The 12184-nt window shown below is 33.4% G+C and overlaps 1 protein-coding gene across 3 annotated transcripts in view; it reads right to left on the bottom strand.

The window, feature by feature from the left end:
- Window positions 1-12184, bottom strand: part of LOC134238816 (muscleblind-like protein 1) — a 68792-nt gene that overhangs the window by 56393 nt on the left and 215 nt on the right. The window contains exon 1 of one of the 3 annotated variants that reach the window (XR_009986093.1): window positions 8624-8749. The exons of the other annotated variants lie outside the window; for them this stretch is intronic. The gene's annotated coding sequence lies outside the window, so the exon portion shown is untranslated. Of the gene's footprint in view, window positions 1-8623; window positions 8750-12184 lie in introns of those variants that run through there. 3 annotated transcript variants of the gene reach the window in all.

The following is a 12184-nucleotide window of genomic DNA, read 5'->3' on the forward strand; positions in this document are numbered from 1 at the left end:
GAAGTGGTAAATTTTGTATAAATGCATACATTAGAATTGATATATAAATACATATGTGTAATAAATAATAAATAAGTTTTTGGTTCAAGTGAAATATTTAAAAAAAAAAAAAAAAACAACTCAAATAAATTTTTAAACAGTCAAAATATTTAGTGTCTTTTTAAATTTGTCCTTGTGTGTTTTTAAAAATACATATTGATCTGAAGTAAAATATATAAAACACCTCGATATCTTTTGACAGGCCATTGGGCAAATAGATAACGCTCTAGTCGGAGTACGATTTTCTTAATGATTTTTATAATCCTACAGGACTGTTGCCATCTCTGTTGTACTTTTATGAATATTTTATCAGATTAGAAAAATTTTATTGAACCGCGTCTAAGGAAGTCCTAAGAAATACAATGAAAAATCCTAACAGTAATTTAAGGAGACTTCCATTAATATGATATCTTATCGCCGAAACATATAAATAATTAAATAAGATCGGAGCAAGGCCCAGAATGAAGGACCCTGTAGTATATGGAGGTGCGTCCCTAATAATGGATTAATATAATATACTTGGCTAAGAAAACACTTGTTAGAGGGCTATCAAGACAACACAAAGCCAGCACTGGCTGGAAAAATGTTTATTAAGAAAACATATCAGACAATAAGATCAATATTTCCTAAGGATTTGTGTGTTGTGTTTATATATACCCTCTTGATAGTATGGCTTATTAACTGGACAGTTTACATGTGCATATGAACAAATTTCATACAACGGTGCATCTCAAGTCTTACAACTGCAGCTTTTCAGTATATGTGTTCTTAGCTTACACAATGATTCAGACATAAAAAGTTTTTTTCTCTCCCCAAAATATGTTCTGAACACCATGTTTTTGCTGATATCTAAATGCTGAACAAATATCCCCTGAAATAGTCTCACAAGGCATGCCCCTTCCAAAAATTTTTTTTAAACCCTAAAAATAAAACTGCCTTTCACTTTATTTATACATTTTATCATGATTCTTCATCTTTACGCCAAAACATACAAGAACACGCAAAACAAGCCGAAGATATCAAGGAAAATGGAGGGGCCAGGGAGAGAGAGATGCCAGTCATTCCAGCGTTTTACTGTAAGGAATGCTTAACAGTACTCACTCGCTAAACATTTTGGCAATGCAAGTAGGAAGAAGACGTAGAAATGAAAACAGCTCCGATTTATCGTCGGGGATATCTGACAGCGTTACCCTCACTGCCATCATCAATTTCACTCGGGGAAAGTTATTGTTTGCATTTATACGTGTATATATCTTATCTCTCTGAAGCAGGGTAAAAAAAAGAAAGTGAAAAGAGAGGAAATTATCAAAATAGTTTCACTTTTTTTTGCACTTTTCTTTAGAAAAAAAAGGGAAAAAACTATTATCAGTTTATGTGAAATATTTAAAATTTTGGGGCAATAAAGATATTTTTTTTTTTCAAAGATCAATATGCCTGGATAAGAATAGTCTAAAACTGTATAACAAAATATATACTAGCTGGCCCGTATTTACGATGGACTTTTCAATATTCATAGCAGTGAGATGTTAAAAGCTCTTTTCCTTCTCCATAAAGACTCTTAAAACACTTAACATTCATGTGCTTCTGAAATATTTTACATACTCAGATTAACCAACACATGAGCACAACCCCTGCATCAAAACATTACTGCATGGTAACAAACCGACCCCTCCTCTTCTAGAAAGAACCATAAAAAATAATAAATAGTCAGCACCCCTTTAATTTCTTATAAAAAATTCAAAAACATATGACCAAAATAAATCATAACCATTTTTCTCACCCCCAAAAAATCCCAAGATCGAGCCCTTCCAAAAGTGCCTTTCTACGGAAACAGACAATGTGTTTCGCATTAGAAAAAAAGGCTATTAACCTAGCGGTCATAAAATAAAAACTTTTACACAAGTACGCGCAACTCCTGTGTTTTTTACATCCTCTATACCTGCTTTCGCTGGTCTCCTTACATCATGCTCTGCAGCACTGATTTATGAAAATGTCAGAGTGACCTAAATTTGACAAACAGCAGACACGGGGAGGGGAAAAATTAAATTCCATGTTAATGGCTGCTGCTCTCTCTTTCAAATGGACCTGAAAATTGTTAATTATCTACAGATTAGATATAAAACTTTATTTTTTGCCTTTCCTAATGTCCACTACAGTACTTCCATCCAGACTAAATTGGCTGGAAGCAACAAATGGCAAAACACAACTAGAAGCTAATAAATCTGATGTTGCAATTTTTTTCCTATAGAAAGTGGCACATCAACTTGTAAGAAGTCTAACCACATTCCTAAAATATCTTCAGTGTTGAAGCTTCTGTCACTGCAACTTGGCATTCCCAGACAATTACAAGAAGACAATGATACATAACTAGAAACGAGGCGTAACATGGAGAAAAATTGCTGCTTGATCCAAGAAATGGCGCAACATCATGGTGGACTTAGTGACACATCTGTTTTCTTTTCTTTGTTAGGAAGAACTAAACAATATGCTTTTTGTTCCAAGAAATATTCTTGATAAGACGTAGGATGAGCTCATGATATGAAGCCTTGATACTTGATTTTAAAGATAAACAAAGAACATTTATTAGATAAAAAAAAAAAAAATCAATTCTTTGAATTAAATAGTTTCTAGGCCAGGGTGGCCCATAATTGCACATCGCTAATGTTTTCATCTATAAAAGGCAAAGAATATGCAGAAAGAGTGTTTTTAAAACTTATGCAATTCTTCATGCAGACAAAATATATTCAAATAGCAATTGGTTTATATATGGCATATTTTGAAACATTATTATGTATATAAAGTTATGAAACTGCATGGTGCCATTGGATAGATTAATGCATGTACCAACTCATCTTCTATTCAAAGAATTTCAAAGCTCCAGTGAATTTATAAATATACTCTGTCTATTACTCTGAAACCCAAAGCAGAAAAGAAATCCAAATCATTTTTCAAAAATTTTGAATTATGGCAAATAAAAATTAGAAGAGTGCATTTGATCTTTAAGGAGAAGTGACGACATTGGGAAATAATATATGACGTCTTTGGTTCTTAGTTTTACGATTCCTCCAGAGTATACTAAACATAATGTAGATCAGTGAGACATTGAAAATCAAAGACAAAAATGTATTGGTAAACGTCAATACGGCACCTAACGAACAAAGATTTGTCTCCAGAATCTATTAACATGGTGACAACAGTTATGATGGTGTGCAAAATTTCTTGATGCATAACATTTTTTTTTTTGATAACGACATGAAAGGGGTAAATTATTTATCATAGAAAAAAACAAAGGTTTCTTTCTGCAAATATGTTGTGTCAATTTTTGTTTTTTGAAAAACAGCCAATATTATCTGCTAAAACAGGGTTAGATGATATATAGGGTGATATTTCTTTGCTTTTTTATGCAACTACGAGGACAGGTTTTGCACGTTCTTGGTTAATACATGCATAGCAAGGTAGTGTCAAGAACCCGTTTTAAAAACACATATAATACTTTCTAAAAGTCCAACTCATGTACCAGACAAAAAGCTGTTATAAAGAAGTCATTCTGTATGGGTGCATACCATGAAAAAGAAGTTAATACTGTTTACAACTTTTATTTAAAATACCCTACGCAGACTGCACATTAGCTATTCAAGGTAAACAAATATTTTTAGGGTAAAATTTGACACTGCCCATTAAAGTGTGTTCATACAAAAAGTACGATAAAATAGATGGCATTTTGCAGGAAAAAAAACTTTGTAAATTTTATGACCTTGGAATTAATTTGGGCCTAAAATTGCTAGCACAATTTTATCTCAGCTAGTTGACAGGAAAATTAAATTTTTTAAATGGTTTGTGCTGCCAATAAAAATCAGGTAACCCATTTCTTCTTTCAGATGCAAAATGAGTCTGATAAAATTTAATTAATACATTAATTTGGATTCCATTTAAAGATCATTATAAAATTAATTAGATTCTGCAAACCTCAGACTAAGATGCTCATTGCTATGTATTAAGGCTTTTGAATTCCATGAATTCTAAAATAAAATCATATTCTTCAAAATAATCCTTTATAATAAATAATACATGTGCTCATGCAATGTCCATTAAAAGCATATTTATTACAACATTTGTTGATATTTACAAGTAAAACATTAAATTACTTTGATAATCTTTTTTGGTAAAAAAAAAACAAAGCAAAACAAAAAAAAAAACAACGGGATCATAAATAAAAAACTCTGATGGAAACATTTTAAAATTTTAAATATATGTTGACTACACCAAATCGTTCTTTAGAAAAAAATCATCAAGAAACATTAAAGAATTGGCACTTTAAATTATTTACAAATCAGATTGTTAAATTGATTTTAAGAATTAATTGACTTCAAAAGATAAACATATGCTTAAAGTTCCATAGGATGACTATATATTTAAGCATTGCCAAATTAAAAAAGATCGACACTCTATTCCACGTGCTTGTCGGTTATATACACAGGGGCCATGCTGCACTAACCTTCTTCCAACACACACAAAAAAATTGCGGCCATGAACCCTTATCAGGATTAGACCCTATTGAATTTTTGCGACAGACGGATATGACTTATTGAACATTTAAAGCACTCCAGACTTTGGTCTTGTGAATAAACAACCACACAGTCAACTCTGAACGGGCGAGATTTTTTTTTTTTTTTTTAAACCACTTACATCCACTGGACAAATATAAATAGCAGACTTCTTTCCGTTAATGGCAATCTTAGAATTAATCTTATATAGAGGGAGAATATGTCACTTCACTCTTGCAGAAGGCTGATAGCATGCACTTATAAAAGTAATTCTCTAGAAAAGGAAATGTGATTTGCTTTAAACATGTGTTAACAAGAGTTACATACAAAAACGGGACTTTTAGTACAAGTCAGAGAGAACTGAAAAATTACAGTAACATGGAATAAAATCAATCTTATCTTCTCTGAGGTGATCCTAGGGTCAAAGTTCAAAGGTTATCAAATATGGCTCCCAGACAATGTAAGTTGATTATGTCATATGACCTTTGACCAAGCACATTGAGTCATTTCATCTCCTTTCCTTGTGGCAATTTGCAAAATGCAAATTAAATGAAAAAAATTCTCTCAAGCCTGATTATATTATGAAATAGTCAGAGGATTGTCAAACAAAAAAGTACATTTTTTATATCCTGCATTAGAACATTCTGGATTTGATGGAGGTTGTAGCTAGTTGCTTGTATAAAGAGAATATGAAAGCTTAAATCAACTTTCCAAGTTCTACAACTTTTACAATTTAGTTAATTGTTGAATGATGGCTGAATATGACAGATCATTATGTATAATCATTATGGAAGACATAAATATCTTTCCAAAAAAAAAATATTTTTGTTTTTCCATGGAGTGATTAATGCAAAACACTTCAGATAAAAGTGAAATCTGCACCCATCCCTTGATTTTTAATCTAGGATATAATGAAACCTGCACGCATTAATTTACCTGCATTTTCTATAAACACAGGTGAGTTGATCACCAAGTTAATGAAAATCTCTCCCCCCAAAAAAAAATCAATAATCCTCCAAATTAATGATCCTCACATCTGCCTATAATGTCCTCATTGTTTCTGGGGGTATGGCACCTATAAGGACTAGGAGGGTGAATTTTCTACCGGTTTATTGTCTAGCGGTTGTTTATGCGACCAAGTCTTATGTTGAACAACAACATAATGAGAATTGATATGTGTCAACACGCTTGATTGATGAATATAAAGCTTTAACATGCAGCAAATTAGCATTTGATTAATACATATAAATTCACTAGAGCTGGGCTCATTGACTCCATACAATTATAGCTATATGAGCGTGTCTAGACTTTCATCAACCCTATCCAGACACAAAATAGACCCCTTTATCATGGCAATAAATCTTAATTGTGTTTTGCAAACAATATTATATTTTTTCTCCCCCCTGAATAAACACACAATGTAGACGTTATGCACTGCATTGGTTTCCGATTTGGATGATAATGTCAAAAAAATGTCCAGTTCGTCTAGCTGTCAAAGTAATCAAATTTTCTGTGAAATTAGAAAAAGAGAGAAGGGAATATTCATTCTAAAGAGATACTTTGTTGCTTTACCAAATCGAAATACATGGTCCTTTTTTTTTTCAAACTGCCATTGACCCTCTAAGTCCATGGTTGCAACAGACCCATTAATTGTTATGATAAAAGTTCAAAGATCAAATTCTGGTCAACCTGCATCTGTTGCCCCAAAACAAGCCTTCTGCATAAAAAACAGCTACGACGAAAAATGCTACATCTGCTGTCCAACGTTTGTGGTCCCCATAATACGAAAAAAAGAAAAAAAAAACCTGACTTCATCACCGATACAATATACACCCAGAGACCTCATGCAAATATTCTGCAGGTGCTCTTCTTCATGTCTACCACCTTTACATAATTTACGAGGCAATCCCAATGCAGTTCGGTGCAGTATAAATTTTAAATCTTTGTGTACATGTTAAACATACAAACAGTCATATAAAAGGGAAGGAGAGAAGGGAGAGAAAAGGTGCAAACTCTTTTGTGCAGCCTAGACAGAAAAATCCAAACAAACAATTAATGAAGGAAAAGATGTATCCGTTATCAAACCGAACAATTTGACGTAAATGCAGACAGTGAGTGATAAATGTCTTCGGAAAAAGGTCTGCACACGAATCCTGACAAACCTCTTCCGGTCTCGTCTCTGTTTTTTTCCTTATTTGCCTAGCAACCAATCACAGCATAATTTTCATTTGCCAGACAACTGAGAAATTTTATGCAATTTGCAAAAAGCCCCAAATCTAGTCTTTAGAGTTTCTAGACAGCGGCATTATGTAACCATTTACAGAAAAGCCTAAGTCTGTTATATATAGGACTGATTAATGACTTGAAATTGATTAATGATGTCAGGGTTTAAAATGGTAGCATTTATTTATGATTTTCATAAATCTTAACTGGTCATGTTACAAAACACAAAAGAAAGTTCAAGTACTTTTCTCTCTGTCTTTTAAAATGAGTGGAAAGGAAATAAATTAATGGGCACCCATTCTGCCTTTGAAGCCTTTTAGTGAACCTTTTTTCAAAAAGAAAACTTTTATTTTTGCCTTAATGAGAAGATAGAATTCCCCCTTTATGACAGCTTCTAATAAAATGCCTCAACTGCAGAAAGGAAATTTGCCCAAACATTCTAAATTGGTTACAGTTTGAAATTACTTTGGAGCGCCCACTAATGAATAAGATTGCGTAACAGGATATCGGCGTGACAGGACCATCTCTCTGAAAGGCCGTAGATTGTGGGCACTAAAAGAAAGACAAGATTTTTTTTCTTTTGGTTTTTTTTTTGTATATGTACGTCAAGGAAAAATGACTTCCAAAAATGAACCAAATCCTCACATCTTAATTTATATTATATCAAAAGACTCTATAATTCTAAAGCATGGTTTATCTTCCAAACTGCCACTCCTCCAAAACTGACAATCTTAACATTTTCTTCCTTGTTCGCTGAAATTATGGTCTTGGCTGTCCAGAATTTTTTAAAAAATCGGGTTCCAGACAAAATCAAGATTAGGAAGAAAATGTCTGTAAATTGAAAGAATTGTATTTCCTTTGACTGTTGAAATAAGAACATGCACCAATGTCTTGGAACTTAAAAATTATGACAAGAAATATTTCCTGGCCTTTGGGGTAAAAACAGCTGACATTAGTTGTTCCTTGTCTTTTATCTGTAATAAATTCAGAAATTCATTTTTTTTTTAAATTAAATATCTGTTGACAAGAGAGTAAAGAAAACTAAAAAATGTTCCGTGTTAGGGGCAAACGCAGAGAGGAACCTGAACAAAGAGCTGTAACAGTTCTCGGGGTGATATTGTTCGATGGCCAAATCTCGGCAAACAGAATTCTCCGACATCTTTCCCTTCTCCACGACAATGTCACATGATCCGCTAAAGCTATTGACATAGACCAACCCCAAAACAAACATCTTCTTCTTTTCTTCAAACACAAGACGTCCTGTTTTACCCGTCACAATGTGCCTAATCAATGGGGATAATTAAATTCGACATAGGATTACAGACAACGCAATGAAGTGTCGTGTCTGGCAGAAACCTCATCTTGAGGGCCGACAAATCGTCCAATCAGACCGACTTCTGTTAAGTTTACCATAACTGCTTTTCACAAGTGTTACAACATTTTGCTGTTCACTTTGCACTTTGCAGCACATCTGTTGACCAAATTATTACATGTGTAACGGTTTGAGCTCTGGTTATTGGTTATGGGTAGCTCAGTTGGTAGAGCATTGATGTACCTGACTATTAATGCTGGGGTCTAAATCGAGTACGATTCCCAGTCTAGCCATATGCATTTTCTAAATTTTTACATTAAATAGAAAACTTTACTCTTTAAAAAATTTATAACTGTTAAAGTTATAGTTTCTGTTGTATTAATTAAATCTTTTAAATTGTCATTCAAACGTTTACATATTTGACATTTAGACTGTTTCCATGACTACTGTTTGAAATTTAAACCATTTCCTTTCATACATAAAATTGAATCTTTACCAAATTTACCTCTGTCAAATTGACATCAAATTGTCCACGCATTCTCCATTTTTACAAATTTAGGTTAAATGGTCTCCATAACTACCCATTCTCCTAGTTTTGGGATAATGTCTTATAAATGTGGTCTAGCTGTTAAGATAGAAATATTTTAAGTGAGCCCGGTACCCATTAAATCTTCCCTATTCTATCACTGACTTCCAATGGAACTTATAATCCCTGTACAAAATAAACCTATTCAAGGTTTTTGTTCAGCAAGTTCTTAATTTCAACATAAAATTCCGTCTGAATTCAATTTTTTGTGAGGCTCTTTGCTATACATGATTCTATTCAGTACCACCCGGTATGTAAATAAGCACTAAAATGTGATGTTGAAAATAATGAAAACCTGAACTGTATTTACACAGAACCCAATGTTAAATGCAGTATTTAGGATATGTTTTATTCATTTTACTCTGAAAAGTAAATATCTCGGTGTTGAATTCACAAACTGTCAGTGTAATTAAAATATCCCGATTTCCCGTATACCCGGATATAATGAATGGGGGAAAAAACTTCAGTGACAGATTTTGAGAGTTCATTGGTTGGATTAAATATTTAAAAAATCTAAAAACATAATTTTTTTGTTAAATGTGAAATTAATAACATTATAATTTCCTTCTTCTGTCAAGAAATTCTTCCTCATGTAAAGATAAGCCCAGACAAACAAGCTTCTGAAGAGTGGCTTATACTTCCCTGTGGAAGTCCGAAAGAGAAAGAGTTACAAAACAAATGACTTCCCTTATCTTCAATCCCAATTATTCTTAGAAAGAGAAAGAATGAGAAGGCAAATAATTTTCCTCTTCTTCAATCCCAATCTTTAGAGAGGGATAGAGAGAGAGGGGGAAGCAAATAATTTTCCTTTTCTTCAATTCCAATCTTTTGAGAGAAAAATGAGAGAGAGAGAACAAATAATTTTCCTTTTTTCAATCCCAACCCTTTAGATAAACAAAGAAATGTAGAGCAGTTTCTCTAGCTTAATTTCTTCTTTTCATGTCAAAATTCTGCAAGAAATATAGAAGGAAAAAAATCACGCAAATGCTATATAAACACAACATTTCCAACCAGACATAGAATTTTTTTCTCTCGATGAGCCCCGCTGGCAGGTCTGATTTTGTGATTCAATCTCCCTTGCCCTGCTACGCGTTTACTATTTACACAAGATTCTTCACAGCCTAATAGTAGAAAATTTTTGTTTTCATCTGAAACTAATAAGTGGAAGAATTTCTTCCCTCCAACGTAATATTTTGAAGAGCGTATTTTCTCTAGCTGCCTCCATTTCCTCATGACGTTCTTATTCAACGGTTTAAGTACTCTTCTAGAATTTTAAAGCAGGCTGTTTTTGAAAATGTACTTGATAATTATCCAGTGAGCATATTAATTATGAAGAGTACTGAACAATTTAGGAACTGCTAGTACTAAAGTGGGTAAAAAAAAAAAATCTGATCAGCTTGTATAAAATGACTGAATGGTTGACTATCCAAGTGCATTATTTTAATTATTTTAAGCTAATTAATTCCTATTGATATTATCAAAACCCGGGCCTACTATTTAGTCTAAATTAAGGCAAATATCAAAAATATTATTAAATATAATAATTGTTTTACGCTTCTATACATATTACAATACTGTTGATTAATCACTTCAGGATGTTTTTAAAATATATCATTCTTTTGCATCAGTATTCTATCACATCAGATAAAATATTCATAATCTCGACAACTCTCAATTTTCAGGCCTTTGAAAAACAAGTCCCTGTATATACACAACATTAACTTTCAAAAATCAATGATTTTCCTATAATCAACTAATCCTAGGGGGAAATATCAAGCCTCCGACAGTCTACATACAACTGTTTGATCCGGGTGTATATATCAGACCCGCGTGTACGCTGAAAAGAAAACCTAATGAAGCAGCTCATCTCTAAGCTTCTAGATCGACAACCCGAGAGTTTCGGCTCAAATATATCACAGGTGAAATGGCGAGGCCCAGGTCCGAGGCGAATATCCCCCGCTCAGATGTCTCAGGTGCTAAGGTGAAGCGCAGATCGATGGCGGGGGGTTTAGATTTCAGCCAGATAGCACGACATCACAGCTTTTTTATCCCTCTAATTTAAAAACTTTGTCTTAAAACGCATGGTTATCGGGCCAAAACACAAGAAAGGCAACAATAACAAATAGAGAGGGTTTTTTTTTAATGGAACATGGGGTTAATCCTGATAATCCTCAACACTGATTTTTTAATGGGATTTTCCAGCGAGAGTGAATTATGCCGATTAATTTCTCTTAATTATTGGCAAGGACTGATAATTAGTTAATTACATTTGAATAGGAAATCTGTCTGCCCCAACAGTAATATTATGTTAACAATTGCCAGAAAGTTAAATTTTATTAATTAATGCATGTATGGGTAGGTGCAATTTTTTACCACATCCTAGGAAAACAAGAAAAAGAAAACATGATTTGTCAACCATTGCACTTCCTTTCGACAAACAACTGTTGAAGATTCTCGAAATGCGTCATTAACTGTTACTTTGTTATTTCAAGAAACAAATGTACCATAGGTGTCAATGAAAAGAATTTAGCTATAGTAGCTTAAACAATCACAGACGTAAAAAACCTATATTTCTGACCAAGGGCCAATGACCTCAGAAATATGCTTACCCCACTACATTTAAAATTGTCAACACAGCCTTTTGTTAAATTTAACTTTAGGAAAAAAAAAAACTCCACCAGGCGGGCAGACAAGAATTTTTTTATATATATAAAAAATGGCTTTTTGCAGAAAACAGGTAAATGGAAAAAATTCTAATGAGATGTCTTCAATGACGCATACTAGCACTTTTAAGCAAACGTCCATTATGTTCTCAGAATGCGAAGTTCTGCCATTAAACCAAGAGCTGGGATTCTGAAGCACCGAAAAGCATGCACAGGATCAAATATTACAACACGAGTAAAATGTGTTATTTCTCCTGGCAAAAGTTAATGCGCATGTATTTTCTCTCTCTTTAAGTCACGTGCATTGCTATACTCAAATGATCTACCTGTGCAAATCTTTTTTTTTTTTTATTTTCTCAATTGAGGAAATACAAATTGAACTACTTCCCTTAAAGCTCCTATTTCGAGAGAAACAGTGATCAAATTCTTTTCTTTCAGTTTTTTCTCCCGAGATTAAAATCTGTCGTTTTGTACAAATTTCATACCTTTTCCGTCCCATTTACTACCAACACATAAAGCCATCCACTGTATAAAACCAAACACTGAAAACCTAAAAGTACGGACTTGACGACATTTTTCTTTTGTATTTCTTTTTACCCACAAATCAATGGGAGAGAGATAGCAGCTTTCATTTTACAATAGCCTAGGGGAGAGAGAAACCTTCCCTCCTAACTTGCTTTGTGGTCATCTGCAAGGTAAAACCACTGACCAAACACAATAAAACTCAGACCAATGGCTAGCCAATGTCCTCAGCTGACCTTAAATGACCACAGACTGTAGCGGTAATCCCGCCAGTCAACTGAAGATTTAGGTCACA

This window comes from Saccostrea cucullata, unplaced genomic scaffold, assembly GCF_032062105.1.
Source record: "Saccostrea cucullata isolate Sc308-1 unplaced genomic scaffold, CSIRO_AGI_Scuc_v1 ctg2059, whole genome shotgun sequence".
Classification (NCBI taxonomy): Eukaryota; Metazoa; Mollusca; class Bivalvia; order Ostreida; family Ostreidae; genus Saccostrea; species Saccostrea cuccullata.